This window comes from Peromyscus leucopus, chromosome 4 (genome assembly GCF_004664715.2).
Source record: "Peromyscus leucopus breed LL Stock chromosome 4, UCI_PerLeu_2.1, whole genome shotgun sequence".
Classification (NCBI taxonomy): Eukaryota; Metazoa; Chordata; class Mammalia; order Rodentia; family Cricetidae; genus Peromyscus; species Peromyscus leucopus.
In genome coordinates this window covers 7,227,620-7,243,140 of record NC_051066.1, presented here as the reverse complement: position 1 = coordinate 7,243,140, position 15,521 = coordinate 7,227,620, and the positions used below count along the sequence as shown (strand labels likewise).

General features: G+C 50.8%; 1 protein-coding gene and 1 long non-coding RNA gene across 3 annotated transcripts in view; one reads left to right on the top strand and one right to left on the bottom strand.

Annotated features, from left to right (window-relative positions):
- The window catches only part of Plpp7 (phospholipid phosphatase 7 (inactive)), an 18,718-nt gene extending 18,124 nt beyond the window's left edge, over nucleotides 1-594 (top strand). Inside the window, exon 2 of the mRNA XM_028884672.2 lies at nucleotides 1-594. This exon is cut by the window's left edge and continues 654 nt beyond it. The gene's annotated coding sequence lies outside the window, so the exon portion shown is untranslated.
- An 8,996-nt stretch (nucleotides 595-9,590) lies between these two features.
- LOC119087828 lies at nucleotides 9,591-15,100 on the bottom strand. 2 transcript variants are annotated; one of them, XR_005091306.1, is made up of 4 exons: nucleotides 14,991-15,100; nucleotides 12,525-12,617; nucleotides 10,672-10,758; nucleotides 9,591-9,758 (listed from the first exon to the last, which is right to left on the bottom strand). It is a non-coding gene; the product is annotated as an uncharacterized LOC119087828 (long non-coding RNA). The 2 variants fall into 2 exon arrangements; XR_005091305.1 differs by lacking the exon at nucleotides 14,991-15,100 and adding an exon at nucleotides 14,077-14,205 and having other exon boundaries at nucleotides 9,594-9,758.
- Nucleotides 15,101-15,521: the final 421 nt, after the last annotated feature.

The following is a 15,521-nucleotide window of genomic DNA, read 5'->3' as shown; positions in this document are numbered from 1 at the left end:
TGTGCCGCCACACCACAGCACAGAGCTCAGTGAAATATTCCCACCTCTCACCCAGCATAGGTGCCAGTCCATGGGTGATCACTGACAGCTTAGGGTGCCTGGGGCCCAGCCTGCAAGATACTTCTGGGGAGAGGCTCTGGTGGCCCAGTGCACTTTGGGAAGTACTGCACGCTGCCCCTACAGTAGATGTTCACAAGGGCACAGCTTATTTGTAAAGGCACTGATGTGTCCTCTAGAAAAACCAGCTGTTCAAGTCGTGTTTAATTCAGCGTTTCCTAAATTTATTTCACCATAGGAGTCATTTCCCCAGGAATAGCTCTTAACCCACCAAGAACCTAGTGAATTTGGGAAGCTACTGTCCAGGAGCCAAAGGGCCTGGGCCATGAGCTGGCCTCTCGCACAGCACCCAGCCCTGAAGCCTGGGGAGAGCAGGTGCCCGTGCCAAGACCTATAGAAGACTCCTGCCATGGTCTCTGGGCAATGGCGCAGCTTTGGCCCCCAGGGGCCGGACTCTGTGTGACCTAATAGGTCGTTTCCAAGTCAGCCACTTATGGATGCGCATTTCATGTGACAATACAGTGATGTGCAAAGGACCATTGTCCTATGTGGTTTTGTTTTTTGTTTGTTTCTTTGTTTGTTTAGTTTTTCTAGACAGGGATTCTCTGTGTAGCTTTGGAGCTGTCCTGGACCTCACTCTTTAGACCAGGTTGGCCTTGAACTCACAGAGATCCACCCGCCTCTGCCTCCCGAGTGCTGGGATTAAAGTCGTGCGCCACCACGGCCCGGCTTGTCTTGTCCTGTGTGGTTTTTAATGTGTGGGATACAGTGGCATTCCCTGGTGGGAATAGCAGTTTTCTCATCCCAGATGTGCCCGAGCCACTGGTCAGGGGACCAAGAGGGCAAAGGTCCCAAATAAGGGCAGCCTGAGCTGCTCCTGGGCTCGTCCGGCTGCAGGGTCTCCTGCAGGCCACCTCTGGGGCTCGGTCACAGGCACTGCCCCTCTGCCTGAGGCAGGGTTGGGGACTTCTTTAGTGGTGCAGGAGTCTGACGTCCCCTTCCTCCAGCCTCCAGCCCTCCCAGGGCTCCTCCCTCAGTCCCAAAGGCTAGATTCCTGTCCCCTGGAAATGGACTGATGACCTACCAGCTACCATGAGGGAGGGCGAGGTGTCAGTCAGAGCATGGGGGCCAGGATGAAGCTCCCAGAAGTCGAAATCTACACACAGACAGAGGGAATGTGAACATGAGCCAGGATGGAGGGACGAATGTAAGGCAAGGTACACAGGCTGGAGGCCAAGCCTGGCCTTCCACAGGCCAGCTCGGGCTGGGGAGAGCTGGGGACCACATTGCTGGGGCCAGCACGCATCCTGCTCATACACCTCTAAAGTGGGTGAGTGATGCCCACTTAGCAGATGAGAACACCGGAGTCCCAAGTGGGCAGCAGCTTGCCCAAAATGGCTGGTGAGGTACACGGGTGAGAGCCAGCTGCCTCTGCGTGTGGAGATGGCTGCCCAGCCTTGATTCCCCTTGGCATCAGCCACATCTCTCTATGCCTCTGTCATCTCCCATGATCCTCCGCTCAGGCCTCTGTATGCTTTTGTCACCCCAATCCTCTCATCTTAGAACAAGCCATGTTGTCTCTCAGCCCCTCCTCCAGTGTGGCCTCACCTAAATTTTTTTTTTTTTTTTTTTTTGAGACAGGGTCTCACTGTACAACCCTGGCTGTCCTGAAACTCAATATGTACACCAGAAAGGCCTTGAACTCACAGAGATCTGCCTGCCTCTGCCTCCCATGTACTCAGTTCAAAGACGTATGCCACCACCAGCCCTAAATACTTTTTTCTTTTCTTTTTCTTTGAGACCAGGTAGCCCAGGCTGAGTTTCAGGTCAGCCTGTAGCAGACGGTGACTTTGAATTTCTGATATTCCTCCTCTACCTCCCAAGTTCTGGGATCAAAGGCGTGAGCCACCACACCCAACTTACTCAGTGCTGGGGATGGAACCAGGCTTTCTGCATGCTAGGAAAGCTCTCTGCTAGCAGGGCCGCATCCCAGCTCTCTAAACATACACTTTTGGGGCATGGGAGAGCATGGGATTTAGTAGTTAACAGTACTTGCTATTCTGCCAGAGAACCCAGGTGTGATTCCCAGTACCTCACATGGTGGCTCACAACCATCTGTAATTCCATTTCCAGGCGATCCAACGCCCTCTTCTGGCCTCTGCAGGCACCAGGGACACACATGGTGCAGAGACATAAAAGCAGGCAAAACACTAATACACATGAAATAATAAAATAAAAATAAAACATACACGTTAACACACACACACACACACACACACACACACACACACACATCTTATTTCCAAAATGGGTTATAAACCATAGGTACAAGAGTCAGGACTTTAAAGCATTGGGGAGGGGTATTAAACCTATTATTCCCAGGATCCTTCAAGAGAGGGAAGGGACTTGTCTGTCCAGCCCGTGTGGCACTGCTGAGGATACAGCCTGCTCCATCTGAGAAGCAGCTGGGGCAGAGGGAATGGAAGTGGGCTCAGTGTCTGCCAGCTTGCCCTCCGGCTAGGACACCACCTTCCATGTGCTGTCGGTATGCCTGTGGCTTAAGGCCCCGCCTGCCCTCCCAAGATCACCACCTGCCCATCTGAGGGTCGGTCCCTTCTCCATGTGGAGCCTCCATGTCTCCAGCTGCACTGGGGTACAGAAGGTCATGAAGACACTCAGAAGAAGCAGGTACCAGCAGTACCATCATGGTGAAAAACTCTCATTCAACTTTGAATCCCGGCTGACTTCAGCATCTTTAAAATACCTTCTGCACATTCCCACGGGTGCTGGAAGTGCCTGGCAGGGTGCTGAGCAGAAGGGGTGAGGGCGTCTTCCTCCATCCTCGCCCCCACCCTCCAGGATCAGCATCCACAGCAAAGCCAGATCCAGGAATGGGCAGGGGGTGGGCTTCTGCCTACCTACAGGGACCACATCTCCTGGAAGGACACGGCCCTGGGAAGCGACCTCTAAAGGGCTGTGGAGGTGTGTCAGAGTCTTTGAAAGAGTGAAGACGTCAGGAGGGTGAATGGGTACCAAAGTGCCTGATGGGAAGGAAGAAGTCTGGAGAGGCAGATGGGAATGTTGCCAGCCACTGCCTAGAGCAACATCCTGTGTGGTAGCAGCAGCAGCTGGTGCCGGCGTCCCCACCTGAGCCTTGGTGTCCTCATCTGTTGGAGAGCGATGGCATTTGTCTCTTTGGGCTGTTGAGGAGTTCAGGGGAGCGTGGCACAGTCTGGGTTCAGTGTCCATCACAGAGGCGAACCTGGCTGCCTCTGGACTTGGTCCCTCTGACACTCTCCTGTCTCTGGAAGTGGCTGGCTGGCACACAGGACAGATTCTCAGGGGAGACAGAGGAGAGGGATGAAGAAGAGGCTGCTAGCCCTTCTGGACCTGCTCATCTACTGTGCTCCTGGAGACAGCCTGGCTGAGGTAGGCAAGGGGCAGGTGCTTGATTACAGCTGTAGGCCCTTAGTCAGGGATGGAGACAGAAAGTGTGTGTGCACTCGGAATGGTGAACACACCCAAGGAGGAGGAGGAGTCTCCTGCCTTCTGATTTTGCAGAGTTAGACGTCAAATCTAAGGCTTCCCACAAGCTAGACAAGCTCTCTACTACCATGTTACATCCATTTTTACTTATTTTAAGACAAGGCCTGCTGAGTTGCCCAAGGTGGCCTGGAAGTCTCCCTGTAGCCCAGGTTGTCCTTGTCCTTGCAATCCTCCTGCCTCAGTCTCCCAAGTGCTGAAATGGCTGGCATGTGTCACTACATCTGGCTTTAGAAGTGGAAATCCCACCGCATCACAGTCCTCTGAGATCATGCTTGACCTGACCTCCTGGATTCCATCCTGACTGGACACTAAGTATGCTGGTAACACGGTTGGACAGTCTTGCCATAGCTCCCAGAAGGCTCCATAAACATGACAGCTCCTCTACCCTTCTTCATTCCCACCCACCCCCCTGCCATGGTCCCATAGACCCATGAGTGTCTCTGCACCAAAGCCTGGGGTTGGCCCCGACTTGGGCTGTGCCCTCCTGCCTCCCGCTGTCTCCTTTCCCATCCCACCCAGCATCACCTGTCTGATACCCCCAGGTATCAGGCTGCAATGACTACATCACAGAATGTAAACAGGAGCCCAGAGTCCACCAACACAAAATTCGAGGCAGGCGTGGGACTTTCACATGTCATTCAGCTCCTGGGCAGATCTGTGAAGGTCTGATGAACCCTGATAACACGTAGGAAACAGGACTGGGCTGAGGCTTGGTGGGCAGAGAGCCTGCCTGGCACACACAAAGCCTGGGTTCGATCCGCAGCACTGCAGAAGCTGCACAGGGTGACGACAGTCTGGGCCCTGGGGAGAGGAAGGCAGGGAGTCACCTGGAACGCTCAGGTATGACAGACCCTAAGGACACTGATCCCTCTGGGCCTCACCAGGTCACAATTACAGACCGAGACAGAGTAGCAGCTTGGGCCCAATCCCAAGAGTAGCAGCAATCCCACCATGGGAAATGTGGCCCTGGACATATGCTCAGAATCCAGGCAGATGTCCGGCCTTTGTGTTCTGGTTCTAGGACGTGGTGCCGTCCACTCAAAATCATGACTCCCAATGCCCACCATGTCTTAATCCCAGAACCTATAACTACATCATGTCATACGGAACTACAGAAGGAGAAGTGATGTCCCCCACAATTTCATGTGTTGGAATCTCTACCCCAGTGGGGCAACATTAGGAGGAGATCTCAGGCAAGTCATGATGTCAGGAGGGCAGAGCCCCTATAAACAGACCCCAGAGAGGGAGGCCGCCATCGGCAACCCAGCCCAGGACCCTCCCTCCCCAGCCCCTGAGCGCTGAACTCAGCTGGCAAGCGTGAGGAGGATGTTTCTGCTGTCTATGGGCTCCTCCACCCGGAGGTTCTGCTGCAGAAAGGCAAGGAGGATGCGGGCAGCAGGTGGAAGAAGGCTGCCGAGCAGCTGACTAACCGGGGAGACATCTCTGGAAGCCCCCAGATCACAAGGCTCCTTAAAGTGGAAGCGGGCACACAGGAGAGGCTGGAGTGCCCAGATATGAGAAAGGTGGCCGACTTGATGGCCTGAGGTGCAGGAGAGTCATAAACCACAGACCGTGAAGACGTCTTGGAGCTGGGAAGGAGGGGGGCTGACGGCTTCCATCTGGCCCAGAAAGACTGGGGTGAACTTCCATCCCACAGAGTGGCAGGGCAGATGTGTGTGACTTCAAGCCACTAAGCTTGTGGCCACAGGAAACAGACGGAGACACCTCAGGGCTCCTTCCTCCCCAGCTGCTGAAGAGGTCCCAGCTTCCATGTCATTTTCCCCAAATAACCAACAACCAGGAAACCAGGAAATCTCTAGAATCATGCAGTCCAGGGCCCCATTTCACAGACAGGGAAAGTGAGGTCCAGAGCTGTTGAGGTTACCTCATGCCACCAGACACTCCAGAGCCTGTCCCTTCCTGCCACCCTCCTGGCTCCATGACTGAGTCATGAGATAACAAAAGGCTTGAGCTGCAGAGATGCGTCTCATTCCCTGCTTCCCTGCTTTCATACTGGGGCCAGAACTTACGATGTCACCCCTGAGCTCTGCGCTCTGAGATTCCATCTAATCTTCAGTAAAGTTCGAATTTGTCCATGTGAAGAACAGCTGGAGGCCCCTGGGCACACACAGCTAGCATGATGCGGTGGTGCGGCTGGGAGAAAATCTCTCAGGAGTGAGGAGTCAAGGGCCTACGGGTTGACTGGCGTTCTGGAGTCCCGATCTGAGGGCCTCAGAAGGTGAATGTGTTTCAAAAGAGATGACCAAGTGATCCTTATCCAAACTGATGAAGTGTCCTTGGAGTTAAAACAGACATCTGCACACTTCAGTGACGACAGGACACACCTGTCGCTCCAACCCTCAGGAGGCTGAGACAGGAGGATCAGGAAGTTTCAGCCTGGGCTATACAGCAAGACCTTGTCTCAAAAAGCAAAAGCTGACACCTTTAATCCCAGCACTCAGGAGGAAGGGGCAGGTGAATCTCTGTGAGTTCGAGTCCAGCCTGGTCTACAGAGCGAGTTACAGGACAGCCAGGGCTGTTACACAGAGAAACCCTGTCTCAAAACAAAACAGAAAGGCAGAACTGGAGAGATAGCTCAGGAAATAAGGAGTTTGCCATGCAAGACTGAGGACCTGCCTTGTAGCCCCAGAACTCATAAAAATAATACCCAGGCGTGGCGAGTGCTTATACATCCCAGAGTGCTGAGGGAGCAGACACAAGCTATCCCATCCCTTGTCTAGTCTAATTGGGAAGCCCAGGTACCACAGAGAGACTCTGACTTTAATGAAAAAGAAAAAAAGTGAACAGCCCTGAGGAACGACGCTGGAGGTTGACCTCTGGCCCACAAACACACACACATGTGTACACACACACATGCACACATACCTGCCACACACACAGATCCCTCTCACACACACATATACACAGGGAAAAAAAAAAGACAGAGACACACGAGAGCCACCACGTGAAGACAGAGGATGAAGGTGGCCCCTGCGAGCCAAAGACTGAAGGAAGCCTCAGGAGGACCCAAGACCAACAGAAATGCCGTGGGAAGTGGGAGTGGAGGATTCAGAAGGGGCAAGGGAGGGGAGCAGCGGGAACCGCCCCCAACCTCAGGATCCACTGCCATCTGGCTCAGCAAGGACTGAACATCTGGCCAGTGTTTGGACAAAGGCATTTATGTAACGGTGTGTGCTCGTGCTTGTGGCCCTCACTAGTCTGAACCACAGACATCACTGGTTCTCCTCCATGACTCTTCCATGCTTGGGAGAAAGAGATCCCAGTCAGGGGCCAGCATGGGGCTGAGCTGACATCACACTACGGTAACTAACAGGGAAAAGCTCAGCCGGTCCTGTCACCCTCATGCCCGCCCCCCAACTCCTGGACACACCCAAGCACACGGGGCATGGCTAAGGGCCTTATGTTTCTCTTATGTAAACTCACATACAGGGGTCCCAGTCTGCATATTCTACACAGTGTCTAGCTCTTCTGTGTGTGTTTGAGCACACATGCATATAGGTATGAATGTGAGCACGCACGCTCATACTTAAAGAGAAATACACATGCACATGCACATGCACAAACACACACTGGAAAACCCTTAAGCCTCTTTCCTGTGCACATGTACCCCTGTACACATGTGTCTTTAAAGCCATACACATTTACACTGTTGTACTAGTGTGGACATTCACAGTTGCACATGTTCTTGCACAGGTTTACATCCATTCTTAACTGCTTGCCAGAGTTAGCAATAAAAACCCAGCCTGTAAAGTGGGGCGCATACACTAATCTAAAGTTCAGTTTCAACTCAGTATCCTGCTTTTATTTGAGACAGGGTTTCCTGTAGCCCAGGCTGGCCTCTAGCTTCCTGTGTAGCCAAAAGTGACCTTGAATTTCTGATCCTCCTACCTCTAGGTCTGGAGTGCTGGGATACAGGTATGTGTCTCCATGACTGGTTTATGCTGTGCTAGGAATTGAACCCAGGGCCTCATGCATGCCAGGTGAGCACTCCAGCAATTGAACTGTATCCTAAACTCAAGAGCCCTGCACTTTATCTGACAATGCTCACATATACATATCATACACATTGCAAGTTCTAAAGCCACCAGGTTCACCAGGACCAGCTGTTTTGCCAGGAGAATTTCAAAGTCTGGTCATTGGCTCACAGCTGCTCCCTGGCCCACGAAACCCCAGGCATCCCAGGCATCCAGTTATGGTACTTTCCCTCCCCTCTCCCACCCCCACCCCCAAGATAGGGTGTCTCTGCGTAGCCCTGGCTGTGCTGGAACTCACTCTGTAGACCAGGCTGGCCTCAAACTCACAGAGAGCCACCTGCCTCTACCTCCCAAATGCTGGGATTAAAGGCGTGTGCCACCACTGCCTGGCCAGTTCTGGCTTTTAATAATCTGGCCCCAAAGCTGGCAAGATGTTTCAGTGGGTAAAAGCACTTGTCACCAAGCCTGATGACCAAGTTTGATCCCCAGGCCTCCCTCACATGGTAGAAGAACAGAACCAGCTCCGGCAAATTGTCCTCTCACCCCCTCATGCATGCTGTGGTATGTTTGGAAATACCTGTACACTAACTAACTAACTAGACAAGTAAATAATGTAATTTTTGTAATCTTGAACCAAAAGGAAAGAAAGATGAGCATGGTAGTGCATGCCTTGAATCCCAGCACTAGAAAAGCAGAAGCAGAAAAATCTCTGAGTTCAAGACTAGCCTGGTCTCCATACATGCATAGTGAGTTGTGAGTTCCAGGCCAGCCAGAGCTACATGGTGAGACAGTCTCAGAGAGAGAGAGAGAGAGAGAGAGAGAGAGAGAGAGAGAGAGAGAGAGAGAATGGAAAGAAAGAAACCTGGCCCCAGGATGAGGCTTGCTGGTTGGAAAGGAATGGTCTTCCAGGAGAAGCGCTGTGGAGCCCAGAACATCCCTCCCACCCTCCCACCAGCAGCCCAGCTGTGCAGTCTGGCAGTGGCCCGGCCCCCTCCCCCAAGCCCTACCCAGGAACCAGGCCTGGAAGAGGGGAGTCGTTCTGGGACTCCTGGGAGAAGCATCCAGAGTCTCAAGTCACCTCAGCTGCTGCTCCTTCAGGCTTTGCTTCTGCTATGCACGTGAGGGCAGAGTGCATGGAATCTGCCCCACAGCACTGACCTCTTCCACCCAGGAGAGGAGGCAGAGGCATGATTGTGAGCAGGGTCCCGGGGCACCCCAAGCTTCGAGTCAGGGAGTTCCGGTGGGGAGGGCTTTGGCCTGCCCCTCCAGAATGACCTGGGTCATCTCCTCTCCCTCTCCTAGAAGAAAGGAATTCTATTAGCTCCGCACCCTGGGCCTGCAGATGTGCAGTGAGTCTCTTGAGAGCCTTGGCAGGAACAGGGAGAATTTCCTTAAGAAATGACGTGATCACTGGATTATTAGTATGTGTTTTGGTTTTTCACTATAACAAATAGAATCTACTCAGGAACACTAAAGGCAAAAAATATTTTGGTCAGTCCTTTCCAATGTATTTTCCTCTGAATTTGTAAAAGTGTAGGCAATTTTTTGAACAACAACAAAAATTATGGAGTTTTGTGATCTACTTTTCCTTCCCAATAATCTGAAATGATACCTTTACCAACAACTATGCTTTGACTTGTGGTAACCTGGTTGGGGTCTTGTCTAGGCATCTTTTGTTTGTGATTTTTGTGGTCATTTAAATTTTAGTGTGTGAATGTTTTGCCTGTAAGTATTGTTTTTGGTTTGGTTTGGGTTTCTAAACAGGGTTTTGCTGTATTGCCCTAGCTGTCCTGGAACTCACTCTGTAGACTAGGCTGGCCTTGAATTTACAGAGATCTGCCTGCTTCTGCCTCCCAAGTGCTGGGATTAAAAGTGTGAGCCACCACTGCCTGGTGCCTGCATGTTTTGTTAATTCCGAAGATGGGAGGAGAAAGGCCACCAACCCAAATCATTGTAGCCAAATTAATTAAAGTAAGCTTTTTTATTTGTATACACAGGCTGCCTCCCCCTAAGGCAGGGTTAGAGAGGTCAGCACTGGATATGAGGAAGACAAGGATTTTATAGCTCAAGGGTAGGGGGTTTCCAAATGGGGGATTTGCTAGGTAAAATAGGCAGGGTTACAGGAGCAGAACATGATAACAAGTTGTTCCTAATGATCTCCTGAAATAGAGACATGGTTGCAAGGTGGTCGGTCATAACAAGGTGGTCATATAACCTTTTGAAACAAAGGTAGGATTGCAAGATGGTTATAACAACCTTTTGAAACAAAGACATGGTTGCCATTCCTGGAACAAGCAGTTGAGAACAATTTGTAGTTAAAAAAGTTACAGGTGGGGCACAGTCCAATCCTTGAGAAACAGGTTTAATCATAAACAGAAATGAACCTGGTTTTTCTTTACTATAAGATGGCTTTTAAGCCTAAAATGGAGGCAGGCTGATTCTTCATTCCCCCCTTGTCCTATATGTCCCTGTCAAATCCTTGATAAGGTCCTAGCAGTCTTTATTTGGGGGGAGGGGGATAAAATTTATGATGCATAAGTTTGGTTAGCATAAATAGAAACTTTTGTTGTTGTTGTTTTTTGAGACAGGGTTTCTCTGTTTAGCTCTGGCTGCCCTGGAACTTGCTTTGTAGACCAGGCTGGCCTCAAACTCACAGAGATCCACCTGCCTCTGCCTCCCAAGTGCTGGGATTAAAGACATGTGCCACCACCGCCCAGCTAGAACAAATATTTTCAGGCAATATACTCTTGGTATGCCAATGGGTACTATAAGTAGCCATTTTGTCCCTTTGCCAGGGAATTTCCTTGGACCTAATACCCCAGCCCTTCATTAAGGACAAGGGATGCTGTATTCTCCTCTGTAACTACTTCCTGCTGAAATTCGGACACCAATGTCAGGGCCCAGGAAGGCTGGAATGTTAGTCAAAGGCCAGGAGGGGATTCAGGCAATGGGGCATTCATCAGAAGCATCTGGCTCACTGACCCAGCTGAAGAGTCAGGGAGAAATCATAGCTACTGGACTGCTTCACATCAGCTTTTAGCAAGTCCAGGGACTTCCGGTTTTGTAGACGTACCTGGGGCTGGGATGGTGTAGATCACTTTTGGAGGAGCTTGTAGTCGGAAGCTGATTTCTGGACGGTGTCTGCCAGCTAAGCTGCACTCTGCCAAGACAGATACAGACCAGGGACAGAATTTAAAGGTAAAGAATTAAAGAAAACCTTTATATTTGGAGCGTCCCTCTCAGGGATAGGTAGTAGGCAGAGAAGCTCAGGCTGATGGCTGACAGGAGCATTTACCTGGAGTCCATTTGACCTGTGAGAGGTGGATTCAAGTCTTATGACTTTCTCGATTCCTGGAAGCTTACATTATCATTGTTTGTAATTTGTCATAACCTATTTAGACTTTATATCCTCAGATGTTTATAATTTAAATTATTTTAGACCTTTGTAATTTATATAAACCTTAAACTTTTTATCCAACTATTTACCATTAGATATACATAAGCTGTTGATTACTGAGAGCAGCCTTTGCAAAGCAAATTCCTTTAAATAGTAAAAGGAATCCTTTCATATGTTCATCCTTTAATATGAAGCCTGTTAGTAAGGCAAACCTGTGTGTGAGTTTGCCTTTTTTATTAGGTGACCTAATTGTTCTAGAAAAGTAAAGCCTGGTTTTTATATGTGAAATGCATTGACCTGGCAGCAGCTGCTGAATTAATGAAGTGCCAGTTAGCGGTCAACACCATCAGAGATCTGAGAAGGATAAATTATAGCAGGAAGCACCATCCAAATGGCCTATGTGTCAATTAAAATGGCAGAGACTTCCCTACTACCTAGAAGCTGCCCTAGGCTCCCATGGGCTCCATGGCTTCACTGGGAGCAGTGGACTTGGGTCTTCAGCTGTCATACAGGATAGCATCAGCCTTGGGCTGCCTACCAGACCCAGGTCTGAGAAATTTTCCTGTCGGGGAGGAACCTGGGGGACTCACAGTACTGTGACAAGGCAGAGCTGAGCAATCAACCCAACAGTGTCCACAGCTTGTGCAGGACCCTGGTGGCAGGCGAGATATGGGGCAGTTTGCCCAGTGGTTAGCATTGCCACAATCCAGGTGGAATGGTCATGTCCCATCTGTCTTCTTTGAAGACCCTACAGTTCCCAGAACGAGCATGCCTGGAACTAGAGCAGAAGGTTGTGAGCCACCATTCAGGTTCTGGGGATTGAGCCTGGGTCCAGGGCACTCTTAACTGCTGAGGCGTCTGTCTCTCCAGACCTTTGGGGGTTTTGTTTTGTTTTATTGTTTCTGAGATTTTGTTTTCCGCTGCACTCAGCATTGTTTTGTTTATTTAACTTGAGGTGGTGGCCTGGGAAGACGGTTCCGTGAATAAAGAGCTGACTGCTTGGGCAAGAGAATCTGAGTTTGGATCTCCAGTACCCTTGTGAAACCAGGCCTGCAGAGGGTGCTTGCCACCCCAGTGCTGGGGAGGGAGGCAGAGACACAAGGATCCTTGTAACTCCCTAGGCAGCTGGTCTAGCCAATTGGTGAGTTTCCGGTTCAGTGAAAGACCCTCTCTCAAAACAACGCATGGAGAGCCAGAGAGGCGGGGTTTCTCTGCCTTGAGGTTGGTCAGGCTCTTTTCTTTTCTTTCTGTTTTCTACTGGTTCTGTCTTTTCTGTTTCTCTTTTCTCTTCTCTTTTCTCTTTGAGTTTTGTTTCTCTTCCTCTCTACTGACGTGGCTTCTCTACCTCTCTTCATCGTTCCTGTCAAAGTATCGATGTGGGCTGAAAGTCAGTGGGTCGAGCACTTGCCCAGCCAGCACACAGCTCTGGGTCCCTTCCCCAGCACACAGCTCGGGGTCCCTTCCCCAGCACACAGCTCGGGGTCCCTTCCCCAGCACACAGCTCGGGGTCCCTTCCCCAGGGTGCACACCTGTAATCCCAGCCCCGGGAGGGGCTGTCAGGAAGATCGGAACTTCAAGGTCATCCTTGACTTATTTTGACTCCAGCCGAGGCTATCTGAGACCTATCTCAAAAAGAAAAAAAAAAAGTTAATTCGTGAATTTACAAGGTGGAAACACTACAACCATCAGTTTCCTTCCCATTTTTAGCTTTCTGCTACCCATAGGAACTGACGTGTTTGTTAAAACCCAAGCTGCTCTTACATGCAGTGTGTGTTTAAAATTGGCTTCGTCTCTGACTTACCCTTTCTTCCCAAGTCCTCAGCCCTCCTGGGGTCACGCTCCTGACTAAATTGTGCCTCCCCAGTGCTGGGATTAAAGGCGTGCCCCACCACCGCCAGGCTGCTTTGGTTTTTAAGTTGTATATTTCTTTCTTTCTCTTGGAAGCAGTAAAGGCACGTCACAGTGCACACTTGTGAGGTCAGAGGACAGCTTGCCGGAGTCAGTTCTCTCCTCCACCATGTGGGGCCCCGGGATGGAGCTCAGGTCATGAGCCTTGGTACCAAGTGCCTTTACCCACCCAGCCATCTGAAGGGCCCCGTATGCTTTATTTTAAATGCATATTTTCCTTCCGGAAGTTCCACTGGTATTGGAGTTCCAAGCGTGTCTGGGGCTGGTTGGCTAGCCCAGTTGGTTAAGTCCTCGCCGAGTATGGCTGAGGCCCAAGTTTGAGCCTCAGAACTCACATGAAAAAGCCATCATGGTGGAGGGCACTTGCAATCTCAACTTGAGTGTCTTGCTATGTAGTTTTAGGCTAGCCTCAAACCCTTAATCCTTTTACCTCAGCCTCTTAAGTACTCAGAACATAGCTGTGCATCAATACACCCATCCCGTGCTCTCTCCCCCTGTGTCTCACTATGTCTCTCTGGACATCCTGAACTTGTTATGTAGACCAGGCTGACCTCGAACTCACAGAGAGGCACCTGTCTCTGCCTCCCAGGTGCTGGGATTATAGGTTTGTCCCATCACATTTAACCTAGGTGCCAAGCTCTTTACTAAATCCTTCAAGATTTTGTTTATAACTTAATTATAAGAAAATTGAAGCTGGGTGCAGTGGTGCATGCCTTTAATCCCAGCACTCTGGAGGCAGAGCCAGGCAGATCTCTGTGAGTTCGAGGCCAGCCTGATCTACAGAGCGAGATCCAGGACAGGCATCAAAACTACACAGAGATACCCTGACTCAAAAAACAAAAACAAAAGAAAAAAAAAAAAAGGGGGGTAAGATCAAGGCTCTAATCCCAGCCTCCTGATTCACATCTCCAAATCTTCCACTACCCACCCCAGCAGGTGCCTGGTGATGGGGCTGTGCTCGCCAGAGATTACAGAACATGCACTTGGACCTTTACAACAGCCTGCTGTCTGAAGCAGCCCGGCTCTGCACCTTCACTGTGCTGAGAGCCCTCCCACAAACCAGGCGATGCTTGGGCTTACAGACAAGCCAGGCCAGGAGAAAGGGATTAAGGAGCCCCCCAGATCTGGGGAGCCACCGCCTTGCTCCTGGGAACAGTCACACAGCCTCCTGACCTCAGCCCCAGCAAGGGTCCTGAGCCAGCCACCTCCTGGGCAGAAGGCTGGCCTGAAAGGCCAGCCCCAAGGTGTTTTCTCAAGCTGGCTGAAGAAACAGCCCAGCAGTGTGGCTTCCTGCTGAGATAACCTCTGCTTTCCCCATGCCCCTTCCCACTTGGCCGGAAGACTACAGGCTCTATCTTACCCCTTACAGGAGGAGAGAGCGTAGGTTGGAATGTGTCTCCTGATAACAGGGTTTGTGTGGGGCTGGGATCGGGGTGGGCTGCCTGTCCCAGGCTCTCGGGGATGTGTGGGGCTGGATGATAAGGGCTCTGCAGGGGCCTTGGAACTCAAGAGCTGCTCTACAGCTCTGGACCAGAGCTGAGAAAGAGGCCCAGACCTGGATCGCATGTGTGCATGTGCGGGAAGCTTAGCATGGTTGTGTGGGTGTAGACGGTGTAGGGGGAGGAAGGCAAGGTCCCCAGTGGGTCCCAGTGTGAGAAGCCTCCAGGAGGCTGTGAAAAGAGGAGCATGCCAGATGTGAGACTCACGTATGCAGCCACCTACAGATACCACATGGAATGACTTAGTTAAACAGCACGTGGTCTTCTGGGCCTATGGCACAGACCTGGAACCGTAGCGCTTGGGCAGCAGAGGCAGAATGATCTCAAGTTTGGAGACTATCCTGAGCTATATAGTGAGATCTAGCTCAAAAAAATAAATGAGGGCTGGGCGGTGGTGGCGCATGCCTTTAATCCCAGCACTCGGGAGGCAGAGGCAGGCGGATCTCTGAGTTCGAGGCCAGCCTGGGCTACAGAGCGAGTTCCAGGACAGGTTCCAAAGCTACACAGAGAAACTCTAGAAAAAAAAACTAAATAAATAAATAAATAAAACGAGAGTCTGAGGTATAGCTTAGTTGACAGAGTTCTTACATGCAAGAAGCACTGGGTTTGATTCTCCAACACCTCGGAAAGTAGCACTCAGGAGCTGGAGGCTGGAGGATCAGAAGTTCAATCATCCCTGGCTGCCAAGTGGATTTGAGGCCAGCCTGGAATACAATAATAATTATTATTATCAATTAATAGTTAATAATAAAATGATGATGATGAATGGATATGTGAGTGTGAGTTCTGGAATCAGCTTAGGCTTGAGTTCAAAGCCCATCTCATCCGTTAGTAGCAGGAGGCTCGTTCTGTAGGAGCCAGTGTCCTATCCTGAGGATGAGCAGGGGTTTTAATGCCCCCCCCCAACTCTCAGGAAACAGCTTTCACAGCACCATGCTGGAATTCCAAGAGCCAGGTGGCCAAGGAGTGAGCCTGTTCTTACAAGGCCACCAGAAGGTCTGCAACAGTCATGCCAGGAAGGTGGCAGAAACCTGGGCAAACTCCTGGAGTCCTGGGCAGGAAAGGCTGCAAAGGCCAAGGAGCCAGAGCTGAGAGCCTGTCTCTGGGGGATCTGTCCCT